Genomic DNA, 14,490 nt, shown 5'->3' with positions numbered 1-14,490 from the left:
TCTTACTGTCTCTATTGTTTTTCTTCCAAAGTGCCTGCAACAATATTCACAAAATGAATTGTAAACGACAATTGATTTAGAGTAATCCCAGCGAGTTGTCAATCCTTGTACAAATCTGTCCTTTGATTTACTAATAGGATGTGGCTGCTGTTGCAAAGACCAGTATATATTGCCTGTATCTAATTGTCCTTCTACTGAATGGTAATGATAGGGTATTTCAGAGAAGAATTAAAGAATCAAACACATTGATTTCATTCTGTTGTGTCACGGGTAGGGCAGGCAAGGGAAAGAACAGCAGAACTGCCAATAGCCTTCCCCCAAAACAAACGTTCGGAGAACCAAATAAGCTTTTTATGATGTCTGATACATTAACAGTCAATTTAAGTATTAGTAGCATTATATAACAGATAATTTAATTTACAGAGTATAAACATTACACCTATGTGAAGACATTTGAACTGTTTCACTCATCTAGATGCAGGGGAACTAGTCCTGTCACATAACACAATGTTAAATTTGTGATACTAGCAATGATAAAAGAGCCCAAAATAGAAATAGATGTACAAACTTTTCCAATGTTTCAATGTTAACAACTCCAAATCTAAATGAATCCTATTCTTACATGTATAATTTTAACCTGACCTTGCTGCACTTGTGTGATTGCCTATACCACATAAATACAGTGCATTGTTGTATAAATAGTACTGTGTCTGCGGGCAGTATATCACAATACTGTTGATCATTTAACCACTGCAGTCACTTGTTGATTTGAAATTCATACACCCAATTCATCACAATAAATCACAAACCCAAATCCAACGGTAAGTTTTTCAATACATTCTTTTGCAATAACATGCATAGAAATATAGAAACATAGAAAATAGGTGCAGGAGTAGATCATTCAGCCCTTCGAGCCTGCACTGCCATTCAGTATAATCATTAATAATCATTTAATTCATTATTATGTGACTTATTTTTGTACACCCCACCTGAATCCATAATTTTGCATGAAATGTACTGGATTTAAATTTCCCTCATGAAAATGGATTTTATAATTTTTTTCTTGTCTTTAGGTACCGTCAACAGTAAACCAATGAGTCACCACAGAGAACTTTTCAGTTTAAAATCAAACCCACTTTTATATGGAGCATGCAAGTGACAAAGTGATATCCATTACAAGAACTCCTTCTACCTAGAGGTAGGGATACATTCAGAGGTCAGTGAGATGAATCATCCAAACATTGTCTGGAATAATCTTATTTTTTTTCAGTCATGTTCTTTCTTGTCTTACCTCCTGAAGGCACTGACACAAGGTGAGTACTCTTCTGCAGATATCGCCAGCCCTCTGAACGAGCTGAAGAGTAAGTGGCAGCAGGCCTTTGAATGTTATTTTCAGAATCAGAATCAGAATTAGGTTTATTATCACAGACATACAATATGAAATTTGTTAACATAGCACTATTGTATGGAGAATGAAGCCATTTGTACTAACATCTTAATTTACAGTTTGCAGAATGAACACTCCAGGAATCAAATTTAGGACTCTTCTTTGATATGGCTTAATATTAAATCAGTGGATGAACGACACTGTGTTATGTATGTAAATTAGTAACATATAACCTTTTATTTTTAAATATAGGGCCCAACATTACATTGTTGACTACGTATTGAAAAGGATTCACTGATGGTAAAGTTCTTTAGAATGTCTTGAAATCTTTTTGCTTAAGAGTCTGTTACCTGGACTATTCCTCTTCCCACCCTGTCTCTTGCAAAAAGGCTATCCCCTTCTCACAATTCCTCCATCTCCGCCGCATCTGCTCTCAGGATGAGGCTTTTCATTCCAGGACGAAGGAGATGTCTTCCTTTTTTAAACAAAGGGGCTTCCCTTTGTCCACCTTCAACTCTGCTCTCAAACGCATCTCTCCCATTTCCCGCACATCTACCCTCACCCCATCCACCCGCCGCCCCACTTGGGATAGGGTTCCCCTTGTCCTTACCTACCACCCCACCAGCCTCCAGGTCCAACGTATAATTCTCCATAACTTCCGCCACCTCCAACGGGATCCCACTACCAACCACATTTTTCCCTCTCCCCCATTTCTGCTTTTCGCAGGGATCGCTCCCTACGCAACTCCCTTGTCCACTCGTCCCCCCATCCCTTCCCACCGATCTCCCTCCTGGCACTTATCCTTGCAAGTGGAACAAGTGTTGCACCTGCCCTTACACTTCCTCCCTCACCACCATTCAGGGCCCCAGACAGTCCTTCCAGGTGAGGCGACACTTCACCTGTGAGTCAGCTGGTATGGTATACTGCGTCCGGTGCTCCCGGTGTGGCCTTTTATATATTGGTGAGACCCAACGCAGACTGGGAGACAGTTTCGCTGAACACCTACACTCGGTCTGCCAGAGAAAGCAGGATCTCCCAGTGGCCACACATTTTAATTCCATGTCCCATTCCCATTCTGATATGTCTACCCATGTCTACCTCTATTGCCAAAATGAATCCAAACTCAGGTTGGAGGAACAACACCTTATATACCGGTTGGGTAGCCTCCAACCTGATGGCATGAACATTGACTTCTCTAATTTCCATTAATCCCCCTCCTCCCCTTCTTACCCATTCCCTGACATATTTAGTTGTTTGTCTGTTCTCCATCTCCCTCTGGTGTTCCCCCCCCCCCCTTTCTTTCTCCTGAGGCCTCCCATCCCATGATTCTTTCCCTTCTCCTGCTCTGTATCACTTTCGCCAATCACCTTTCCAGCTCTTAGCTTCATCCCACCCCCTCCAGTCTTCTCCTATCATTTCACATTTCCCCTTCCCCCCCACTACTTTCAAATCTCTTACTATCTTTTCTTTCAGTTAGTCCTGACGAAAGGTCTCGGCCCGAAACGTCGACAGCGCTTCTCCCTATAGATGCTGCCTGGCCTGCTGTGTTCCACCAGCATTTTGTGTGTGTTGTTGTTTGAATTTCCAGCATCTGCAGATTTCCTCGTGTTTGGTGGTTAACGGTAGGAGTCTATGGCATAATAAAAGGTTGGGAACCCCTGATATGGAACCATAGAGCAATACAGAATGTGTATCGGCCATTAAGTCCAATGAGTCCATGCTAGCCCATTTCTTCTGTTTGGCCAATATCCTTTTATACTAATCCCTCCATGAACCAATCTTCTTAAATGAAACTATTGTACCCTGCCTCAACTACATCCTCTGAACACCTATTCCATAAACTCACCATGCTCTGCATGAAGCAGTTGCTCCTCAGGTCCATTTTAAATCTTTCCCCTTTTGCCCTAAATCTAACCACTGGAGTAAAGACAGTTACCTCTTATCTATGTCTCTCATAATTTTAAACATTTCTATAAGGTTGTTCATCACCCTCTCATTTTTCATAGAATAAAGACCTAACTTTGCCAACCTCGTCTTATAATTCAGGCCTTCCAGTCCTAGTAACATCCTCATAAATCGTTTCTGTACTCTTTCCATTTTAACCACGTCTTTCCTGTAACAGGGTGACCAAAACTGTACACAATACTCCAAATGCAGCCTCATCAACAACTAGTACAACTGCATCATAATGTCCCAACTCCAAAACCCAATGCCCTGACTGATGAAGACCAGGGCACTAAACATATATTTCACCCCACTATCTACCTGTGATACTCCTTTCAACAAACTAAGTACTTGTAAACTCCAAAGTTCCTCTGTTCTCTTACACTCCCTAGTGCCCTACCATTGATAGCATAAGTCCTACACTGGTTTGACTTTCTGAAGTGCAGCTACTCACATTTATTTGTATTGAAGTCTATTTGCCACTCCTTAGCCCATTTCCTTAACTGATCAAAATCACTTTGTGATCTACAATCTCATCAGGCCAGGCAGCATCTATGGAAAAGAGTACAGTCGACATTTTGGGCTGAGACCCTTAAGCAGAACTTAGCACAAAACGTCAGCTGTACTCTGTTCCATAGATGCTGCCTGGCCTGCTGAGTTCCTCCAGCATTTTGTGTAAGTTGTTTGGAAATCAAGCATCTGTAGATTTTCTCTTGTTTGTAATCTACTTTGTTTGTAAGCTTCTTCACTATCAACAATACCTCTTAATTTTGTGTCATGCATAAACTTACTAATCAAGCCTTGTGTATTTGCACCCAGGTCATTTATGTAAATAACAAAGATCCCAACCCTGACCCCTGCAGTCACTAAACATCATTTTGATAAACAACCTTTAATCTCTGCTTCTGTTTCCTACCTCTGAGCCAATTTTGAATCCACTTAACTAGTTCTTCCTCAATTCCATGTGGTCTAACCTTCCAGATGAGCCTATCATTCGGGATCTTGTCCAAGGCTTTGCTTAAAATCCAAACAGAGAATTTCCTGCCATCTGGGAAAAGGCACCGAAGCATTCGGGCTCTGATGACCAGACTATGTAACAGTTTCTTCCCCAAAGCCATCAGACTCCTCAATACCTGGAGTCTGGACTGACACCAACTTACTGTGCCTATTGTCCTGTTTATAATTTATTGTAATGCCTGCACTGTTTTGCAGGCACTTTATGCAGTCCTGGATACGTCTGTAGTCTAGTGTAGCTTTTTCTGAGTTGTTTTTATGTAGTTCAGTGTAGTTTTTGTACTGTTTCATGTAGCACCATGGTCCTGAAAAATGTCATCTCTTTTTTACTGTGTACTGTACCAGCAGTTATGGTTGAAATGACAATTAAAGGTGACTTGACTTGACCTGACTTCTGTCAAATAGGCACCATCCACTATCAAATGAAGTTACAGCTGAGAATATTGCTGTTCCAGAACTGAGCCAGAATACAGAGGAGATCTTCATTTTTCCTCTGTTAGTCAGAAATAGCTCAATGAATGTCATTTGAAGATTGAGCTAGTTATTGGCCTGAAACTTGGGACATAGTTGGAATATGGATTGATACAGGAACAACATAAGAGGAGTGTAAAATGGCCTTTACATCCCATTCGATATGTACAAGAGGTCAAAATGCAATGTAAATAGTATGCTCTATTACAGACATACAGATTCTCCAGTTAGGGCATCCTTAAAATAATTTTCATAAAGTAATCAGGAATCTTGTATATTGGTAACTTTTATTTTGCACAGACATTAATGAGTTGAGCAGAAGCAGCCACCATGTTTGCTTGTTTCTCTACATAGAACATAGAATAGTACAGCACGGTACAGGCCCTTTGGCCCACCATGTTGTGCCAACCCTTAAACCATATAATCCCCCGCCTTAAATTCCTCCATATACCTGTCCAGTAGTCTCTTAAACTTCATTAGTGTATCTGCCTCCATCACTGACTCAGGCAGTTCATTCCATGCACTAACCACTCTCTGAGTAAAAAACCCTCCTCTAACATCCCCCTTGAACAATTATAATGTCATCACTCATCCAGTGAACTAACGATGAATGCAATGCAAGGTTTCCAATATTTGGCTGATATAACTTCTCAGATAAACCACTCTAACCTCATAGGAGCTTCAACAATGCTTTTTGTAAAACTGAAATTGCTTTGGTTCTGTCCAATTAAAACCTTAAAGGTGCAAGATTCAACATAAAGGATAAAATGTATCAGATAAAGAAAATGTCTTTTAATAGAATCTATAAGCCGAATTGGAAATAAGTTACATAAAAAGATGACAGAAAATTCTCAGAATACTCAGCAGGTTAGGCTGATCTGTGCAGATCAGTCAAATGAGAAACAGCATGAATATTTCTTACAGTTGGTCTCACTGAAAATTAGTGATGTGTAGAAATTCAGTTTTTCCAGCAAAGGCACAGCATCACAAGGTTTATTTCTTGCAATTGGATTCATTTAAGTACGACAGTAATATTTGCTTTATATTGTTTTTACACTTGTTTCTATTTTCATTTGTACCATTTTATTTGCATATCTGATTAACATGAGACATGGCTTTATTTTCACATGATAAATACAAAGATAAGTAGAGATGGACAAAGGCCATCTGACTCATCAAACTTTTTTTTGCAAAGAAACTCACATCCCCACCCACTAACTCCGTAACGTCTTGAATAATTCCTGCAGTAGGTTGCCACAATGAACCAAGGATAACGCCCTTTCCTTCTATTGGCAATTAACTTACCGCGCCAGAGAAACAAACATTTTTTCCATTGTTGGGTGAATACATAAATATATGGTCTCCAGAAATGAAGGGCATCAAATAGCTAATACGCAGCTGTACCCTCTAACCTAGCAGTTTTATTCAAAATATAGAAGAAAATGACTGTGACTCCTTCATTTTCTATGATACTATAAAATAATGGCGGAGAGAAAAAACAATCTAATGTTCTTAATGCAACTGCTTGCAATTTATTGTGACTTTTCACTCTCTGGACTTCATCCTTGTCAATCTAATCAGGGGAAACGATACACCTCAAAAGTACCTTCCAAAAACCACTGCACAAGATATAAGAATGCAACCAGTTGCTCATTTATATATAAAACTTTAATATGCCGTTTATTACATAGAAACTTAGAAAACCTACAGCATAGTACAGGTCCTTCTGCCCACAAAGCTGTGATGAACATGTCCTTACCTTAGAAATTGCCTAGGGCAGGGGTCGGCAACCCTTATGAACCCATATGAACCCACTTCCCACAGAAGAGAAAACACTGGGAGCCACAAAACCCGTTTGACATTTAAAATGAAATAACACTGCATACAATGTTTTTTTTTGCCTTTATGCTGTGTATAAACAAACTATAATGTGTTGCATTTATGAAATCGATGAACTCCTGCAGACCAAGCGAAATTACATTTCTGCATGCAACAAAAACATTTTGAACTCCGAAAAAAAGACGTTGGGTTGAAGGTTACTACATCGTTAGCCTACCTTGGATCGAAAAATTAAAAGAAATCGCGCACTGGCAGGTGTCAGGGATTGGCAGTGGTGACGTATACTAATAGTGATAAAAACACGTTGTATTGGTGTGCTACACGCAGCGCTAAAATAACGACACGGAGTGGTTAAACTGCAGTCAAAGATAACTTTATTCGAACTGCACAGCCTTGTTTTTAAGCCTCTCTCAACCTGCCCCCCGTGGGCGCGGATGCTCCAAAAGACACGTACTCAAAAACCCCCGTAGGCTATCACCCTTAGCCGGAATGCTGGCAAATTGTGAGCCGGTTCGGATGTGCCAGGAAATGGGGTCGCCACAACGTTTTATTTAGATTGTACAAGATCACCATAATCTTCAAATTTAGAATTACATTTCAAAAACTAACAAACTAACATAAAATACATTATAATTAAATACTCATCATTTATTTTCCAAAGCCACAGGGAGCCGCAGCACAGAGTTGAAAGAGTCGCATGCGGCTCCGGAGCCGCGGGTTGCCGACCCCTGGCCTAGGGTTACCCACAGCCCCCTATTTTTCTAAGCTCCATGTACCTATCCAAGAGTCTCTGAAAAGACCCTATCAAATCCACCTCCGCCACCGTCACCGGCAGCCCATTCCACACACTCACCACTCTCTGCTTAGAAAACTTACCCCGACATCTTCTCTGTACCTACTTCCAAACACCTTAAAACAATGCCCTCTCGTGCTAGCCATCTCAGCCCTGGGAAAAAGCCTCTGACCATCCACACAATCAATGCCTCTCATCATCTTATACACTTCTATCAGATCACCTCTCATCCTCCATCGCTCCAAAAAGCTAAGGCAGAGTTCACTCAACCTCTTCTCATTAAGGCATGCCCCCCAATCCAGGCAACATCCTTGTAAATCTCCTCTGCACCCTTTCTATGGTTTCCATGTCCTTCCTGTAGTGAGGCGACCAGAACTGAGCACAGTACTCCAAGTGGGGTCTGACCAGGGTCCTATGTAGCTGCAACATTACATCTCAGCTTCTAAACTCAATTCCACGATTGATGAAGGTCAATACACCATATGCCTTCTTAACCACAGAGTTAACCTGCACAGCAGCTTTGAGTGTCCTGCTGACTCAGACCCCAAGATCCCTCTAATTCTCCACACTGCCAAGTGTCTTATCATTAATACTATATTCTGCCATCATATTTCACCTACCAAAATGAACCACCTCACACTTATCTGGTTTGAACTCCATCTGCCACTTTTCAGCCCAGTTTTCCATCCTATTGATGTCCTGCTGTAACCTCTGACAGTCCTCCACACTATCCACAACACCTCCAACCTTTGTGTCATCAGCAAACTTACTAACCCATCCCTCCACTTCCTCATCCAGGTTATTTATAAAAATCACGAAGAGTAAGGGTCCGAGAACAGATCCCTCAGGCACACCACTGGTCACTGACCTTCATGCAGAATATGACCCATCTATGACCACTCTTTGCCTTCTGTGGGCAAGCCAGTTCTGGACCCACAAAGCAATGTCCCCTTGGATCCCTTGCCTCCCTACTTTCTCAATAAGCCTTGCATGGGGAACCTTATTAAATGCCTTGCTAAAATCCATATACTCTACATCTACTGTTCTACCTTCATCAATGTGCTTAGTCACATCCTCAAAAAGTTCAAATAGGCTTGTAAGGCACGACCTGCCTTTGACAAAGCCATGCTGACTATTCCTAATCATAGTATGCCTTTCCAAATGTTCATAAATCCTGCCTCTCAGGATCTTCTCCATCAACTTACCAACCACTGAGGTAAGACTCACTGGTCTAAAATTTCCTAGGCTATTTCTACTCCCTTTCTTGAATAAGGGAACAACATCCGCAACCCTCCAATCCTCTGAAACCTCTCCCGTCTCCATTGATGATGCAGATCATCACCAGAGGCTCAGCAATCTCCTCCCTCGCCTCCCACAATAGCCTGGGGTACATCTCGCCATTACATAAGACAAGGGAAACTTTGTATATCTTAAATAAATTTTAGGAGTAATATTGATTGTCATCAGACATGAAATTCGTCTTTAGATTGCAAACACTTCATTTCCCTACAATGAGATTTTTCTTTCACAGGGTTTCACCTCCATTGATAACTTAATCTAAATTTGTTGAAAGGGTAGTGGTACAGTGATCACAGACGGGGAGGGTTACAAATTTAAATGACAAGCAGCAATTTGGATAAGGATAAACAGTGTGAGAGAGAATGGAACAGATGGTGCCTAAGTAAATAGCATCAATTCAAGAAATGAATGGTAATTAAAGCTATTATATCTGAATACACAAAGCATTAATTAAAATATTGATAAACTAACAACCCAATTAGAAATAAATGAGAACAGAGACATGTCTGTATGGTGACCAGAGCTGTAAATATATATTAGAAGGAACCTAGAAAGTATATATTAGAACAGAAAAAAAGGACATGGATGAGTGAGAACAGCTGATAATAAAGAGAGAAATGAGGACCGTTGTAGAGGATAATTTTGTGAAGAGGAATGAGAAGTAGAACCACTGTGGATGGTAAGATGTAAAATGGGACAAAACTAATGGTTGAAGTAGTTTATAGGAAAACTAACAGTAGAAATGTAATCCCAGAGGGAATTATTTTAGAAAACCGTGTTTTAAGTATAATCTTCAATGGAGTGAAATAAACAGCCAACATTTTGGTCTGTGAATAAAGCAGTGCCTCTATTTCCTCAGGGGCCTGTGGGGGTGCACCATGTTTTTGAAAACCTTGGCAAATTTCCATAAGTGTGTGATGGAAAGTGTGCCGACTGGCTGCATTACGGCCTTGTACAGGAATATGAATGCCTTTGAATGGAAAACCCTACAAAGATTCAGCCCAGCCCATCACAGATAAAACCCTCCCAACCTTTGAGCACATCTACATGAAACGTTGCTGTAGAAAAGCAGCATCCATCATCAAAGATCCTCACCACCCAGGCCATGCTCTTTTCTTGCTGCTGCCATCAGGTGGAAGGTACTGGTACCTCAGGACTCGTACCACCAGGTTCAAGAACAGTTACTACCCCTCAACCATCAAACTCACAAGGAGATTCACAAGGATGATTCCAGGAATGAAAGGGTTATCATATGAGGAATGTTTGATGGCTCTGGGTCTGTACTTGCTGGAATTCAGAAGGATGAGGGGTGATCTCATTGAAACCTTTCAAATGTTGAAAGGCCTAGACAGAGTAGATGTGGAAAGGATGTTTCCCATGGTGGGAGAGTTGAGGACAAGAGGGCACAGCCTCAGGATAGAGGGGCAACTTTTCAAAACAAAGATGAGGCGAAATTTCTTTAGCCAAAGAGTGGTGAATTTGTGGAATTTGTTGTCACACCCAGCTGTGGAGATCAGGTTGTTGGGTGTATTTAAGGCAGAGATTGATAGGTTCTTGATTGGGTACTCCATCATAGGTTACAGGGAGAAGGCCGAGAACTGGGGTTGAAGACGAGATAGGAAAAAGGATCAGCTATGATTAAATGGCGGAGCAGACCTGATGGGCCAGTTGGCCTAATTCTGCTCCTATGTCTTATGATCTAACTACACTCACTTAAGGAGCCTGTTATATTGTTATATCATACTCACTATTTATTGCTCTTTATTTATATCTGCATTTGCAGTTTGTTTACAGTTCATAGTTCCCGATGTTTACAGTTTACAATTACCGTTCTACGGATTTGCAAAGTTTGCCCACAGAAAAAGATTCTCAGAGTTGTATGTGGTGACATGTATGTACTCTGAAAGTAAATTATACTTTGAATTTTGAACTTTATGAGCTTTGAAAACATTCGCTCTTTGTTCCTCTTCATAGATGCTGCCTGACCAGCTGTGTTCTTCCAGCATTTTGTGTTTGTTACTCTGGATTTCCAACAACTGTAGAATCTCTAGTGTTCATAATAATCTTCAAAAAAGGCTCCTGTCTTATCAAAGGATGAATTTACAGATTAATTTTCTGTAACAATTAATCTCGCATTAATGGAGCATGCTGTATTTGACAATGTATCACATAATTCATCATCCCCATTATGTGCTGTGTTGTATGATGTGGGTGATCATGGTTTTTGACTATAATTGTTCTTGATAATGTTTTTCTACAGAAATGGTTTGCCATTGCCTTCTTCAGGGGCAGTGTCTTTACAAGATGACTGACCTCAGCCATTATTGATACTCTTCAGAGCTTGTCTGTCTGCCATCAGTGGTCGCATAACCAAGTCTTGGGGCAGGCGGGCTAAGCAGGTGCTACACCATGCCCAAGGGTGACCTGCAGGTTAGCAGAGGGAAGGAGTGACTTACACCTCCTTTGGCAGAGACATATCTCCTCCCCGCCACACAAATCACATAATTAGAAAGAAATAATTCATAATTTCAAAATAAGAGGTCCACTGTATTGTCTGGAAATAGAAATACTTGCAATAAGTTGCAGGTTTCCATCCTTGGTTGCATAAGGAAAATCAATGTTATCATCCATTCAAAGAGCAGTGAGTAGATTTCATTTCTCCTTGACAGAGAGCAACAGGTGGAGCAAGTGTTTGGCTTCATTACTGTCGCCAACTCGACCACGGTGCAGCACACCACTGACTCTTTCTACACTGCTTTGTGACTCAGAGGCGAATAGTAATGGAAAGAGATTCCATTTCCTGAAAAATCAGCTTCTGCGTCATGTTATCCAAGACAATGCCTGATTTCCTGGCAACGGGTTACAGGGCCTTCATTTTCCAAAGGACCCTTGACGCTAGGCAAAAGGTGACCACAGACTGACTGGGTCGTTGCGAAGAGTTGCTCTTTACCGCTAACTATATGACAAACAGTTATGGAGCAGGGAGGAGCGAGGATGCAACCTGCAGCTGATAATATCTGTTTTTGAATAGCAATTGGACATCATTAACATCATTGGACTGCAATTGGTGGCAGTCCTTCGGATTCGAAGAAACCTGTGCGTGATGGAGTTTTAAGTTGAACAGGGCCAATCCCACTCACTCAGCAGAAGAGATCTTGATCCAGCGGCACAGACAACCGTTACGGCTGGAGACTGCAATACAAATAAATTTAACCACATATTCTCAGACCCAAAATTGATTCTGTTCCTCTCACTGCCAGAGATCACAGGATGTACTTCACCACAATGCAAATATAAAAGCAGATAGAAAATTAAGATATCAAAGTACTTTTTTATAAATGAAATAAACTGAGCTGTATAGAAATGTCACTAGTCACATTTGAGGATTCCCATAGTCCTGATTTCTATGAGCCTGTTCTAGTATTCCCACACACTGCCTGACCACTGGCTGGAACATGTCCGATGGTAAACAGCAGAAGGCCTTGAAGGACGACGCTGTGCGGCTCTCTCCTTAAATAACCTTTCTTGCATGAATGGCTGCAACCTGGGCAACTCCAAGGAGACTGGGGGAATGGTGACAGTGGGATCCTGAGTGCTTTCATCCGGTGAGGATTCAGCAGACTCGTATTCCATGGATACATTGTCCTGACCCAGAGTAGTGTATTCTACTGAAGGTCAGATTCCTGGAATGCAATCACCTTTTGGGCAGACAACCAGAGACACAATTTCAGCATTTGGAACTTGTAAGTCTTAACTTTCATTACAGTGCCCATTGTTGGGTAGATTATCCCTGTAATCAGAAGTAGGATAGCAGCCATCAGCTGGCTCGGGTTTGACTCCACAGGGACCCCAATGTGTATTTCCACCACATCTGCACTGGGAAGGGTGGCATTCAGGTCCTGCACAAATCCCTGTGCAAAATTTGTAGTGGCTGCTCTCTGCTCCTGGCAATTGCGACAAAGCTTTCTCGCAGGCCTACCGCATCAGCAGTCATTTGCTTATGCAAATACTTTAACCTTCTTTTGTAGATCAACTTTTAAATTAATCTTCTTTTGTGATAGTGAAGGGTAGCCAGTAATTCAAATTAACAGGCAAAGGTATTTTATTGAACAAGTAACTGAAATTGTGCAATAAAGCATTTCTTCCAATGTTTTGCTCAAACTATACATGCAATCTCCTATAAGTTTCTGTTCAGAATTGTATCGTATTGGCATAACAAGTCACAGTTCCTGAAGAGGTTGTGACCAATATTCTAATTTACATGTTAATCATTTGATTATTGGTGGGACCTAAATGTAGGCAAAAAGATTGCCTCATTTTCTATATATCATTTGATTGTGGAGTAATTATTGTTATTTGAAGCTCTTTATAATACATGCTATGTAAATGCATATTTTTATGATTAAACCTCGCCTGCTTACCCCCTTTAACACAACTAAGGAGCTAAGTTATTTTGTTTCGTTATTTTGAGTGCATTGTATATTTGCAAAAACCTGGAACACAAAATCCTAAAGAATATATTTTTTCCAAAACATTTGACAACAAAGGAACTGGATTGAAAATTCCGGCAGTTCTCCCGGTGGCATATATAATTGGTTAAAATATAAAACATTCTAGAAGTATTCCATGGTAGTACTCCACTGGAAGCATGAATAGTAGTTTTGACAAAATATTTCTTTTGTTAGAAGTACATGTTCTGATGCATAATTCAGAAGAATCTATGAATACAAGTTCTCCCTAGATATTTCAGATCTATAGCTTTCCTTCAACAAAACATATAAATATTTTCCAAACCCTTATTTTGAGGATTGTATCTCTGCTTGGCATTGCAAAATAAATGTAGACTGATAGCAATATATGGGAGGTGATGGATTGTTGTTGATGCAATGGATGTGCCACAGTTACGCTGGCCAGCACCAATCTCATCTGGTGAGAGTGGACAAAGGTCCTGGCTACATGACAAGGGTAAAAGAATCCCAGCACCATTCAGCAACTCTGCTATTATTTCCTAACAGCCAGATTAACAATCTGGCATAAAATCTCCTTTACCAGGGCACAAAAAGCTAATAACTTATACTTTATACTTGCATTTAGTTGTTTAATAATTGCTATTAAAGATCTGGAAGTAATTGCTTTCAATCTGAACTAATATTCACCACAAAATTAATTAATTGAACATTAACTTGTATTTGTGAGATCTTGTACAGAACTTGCCCAAATAACAAAGCTGATAGTGTTCAAAAATAATTACGTGCTTTGCTTTCAACCATTTGTCAAGGACATCACAAAGTGGTATAAGACACAATATTTTCAAGCATCATTGGATTTTGGAATCATGGGGTCCAAGTCCATAGCTCCTTGAAAATCTATAAGATGGGACAGAAGGTAAATAGCATGCTTGCCTTCACTGAACAGGATAGGAAGCATAAGAGTAAGGAAATCATGTTGCAGCTATATAGAACTTCGGTTTGACCGCATGGACTGTTGTATGCATTTCTGGTTGCCCCACTATAGAAAGGATGAACAATGATTTTCAGAAAACTGATGACCAAGGACTTCATTATGATCACACAACTTAATTGACAGGGAATGATCAAATCACCTCCATTTTGGTGTTGTCCTTGTATGCAATTTTTTCAAAGCAGTGTAAGGCTTATGTTGATACTTCATTCAGCACGTTGACATCAGAAAGTGAAACCTCCAAGTCTTGGTGTGTCTGAACAATAGTGCATTATTGGTTGCC

The 14,490-nt window shown here is 40.5% G+C and overlaps 1 long non-coding RNA gene across 4 annotated transcripts in view; it reads left to right on the top strand.

Annotated features, from left to right (window-relative positions):
- The window catches only part of LOC132393386 (uncharacterized), a 67,065-nt gene extending 53,901 nt beyond the window's left edge, over positions 1 to 13,164 (top strand). For all 4 annotated transcript variants that reach the window (XR_009511859.1, XR_009511862.1, XR_009511861.1 and 1 more), the window contains 4 exons: positions 1,074 to 1,198; positions 1,640 to 1,687; positions 2,861 to 3,009; positions 10,722 to 13,164. This is a non-coding gene — a long non-coding RNA (uncharacterized LOC132393386). The remainder of the gene's footprint in view (positions 1 to 1,073; positions 1,199 to 1,639; positions 1,688 to 2,860; positions 3,010 to 10,721) is intronic.
- The last annotated feature ends 1,326 nt before the right edge of the window (positions 13,165 to 14,490 follow it).

This window comes from Hypanus sabinus, chromosome 4, assembly GCF_030144855.1.
Source record: "Hypanus sabinus isolate sHypSab1 chromosome 4, sHypSab1.hap1, whole genome shotgun sequence".
Classification (NCBI taxonomy): Eukaryota; Metazoa; Chordata; class Chondrichthyes; order Myliobatiformes; family Dasyatidae; genus Hypanus; species Hypanus sabinus.
Note: the sequence above shows the minus strand (reverse complement) of the source record. Positions and strands in the feature narration are given on the sequence as shown.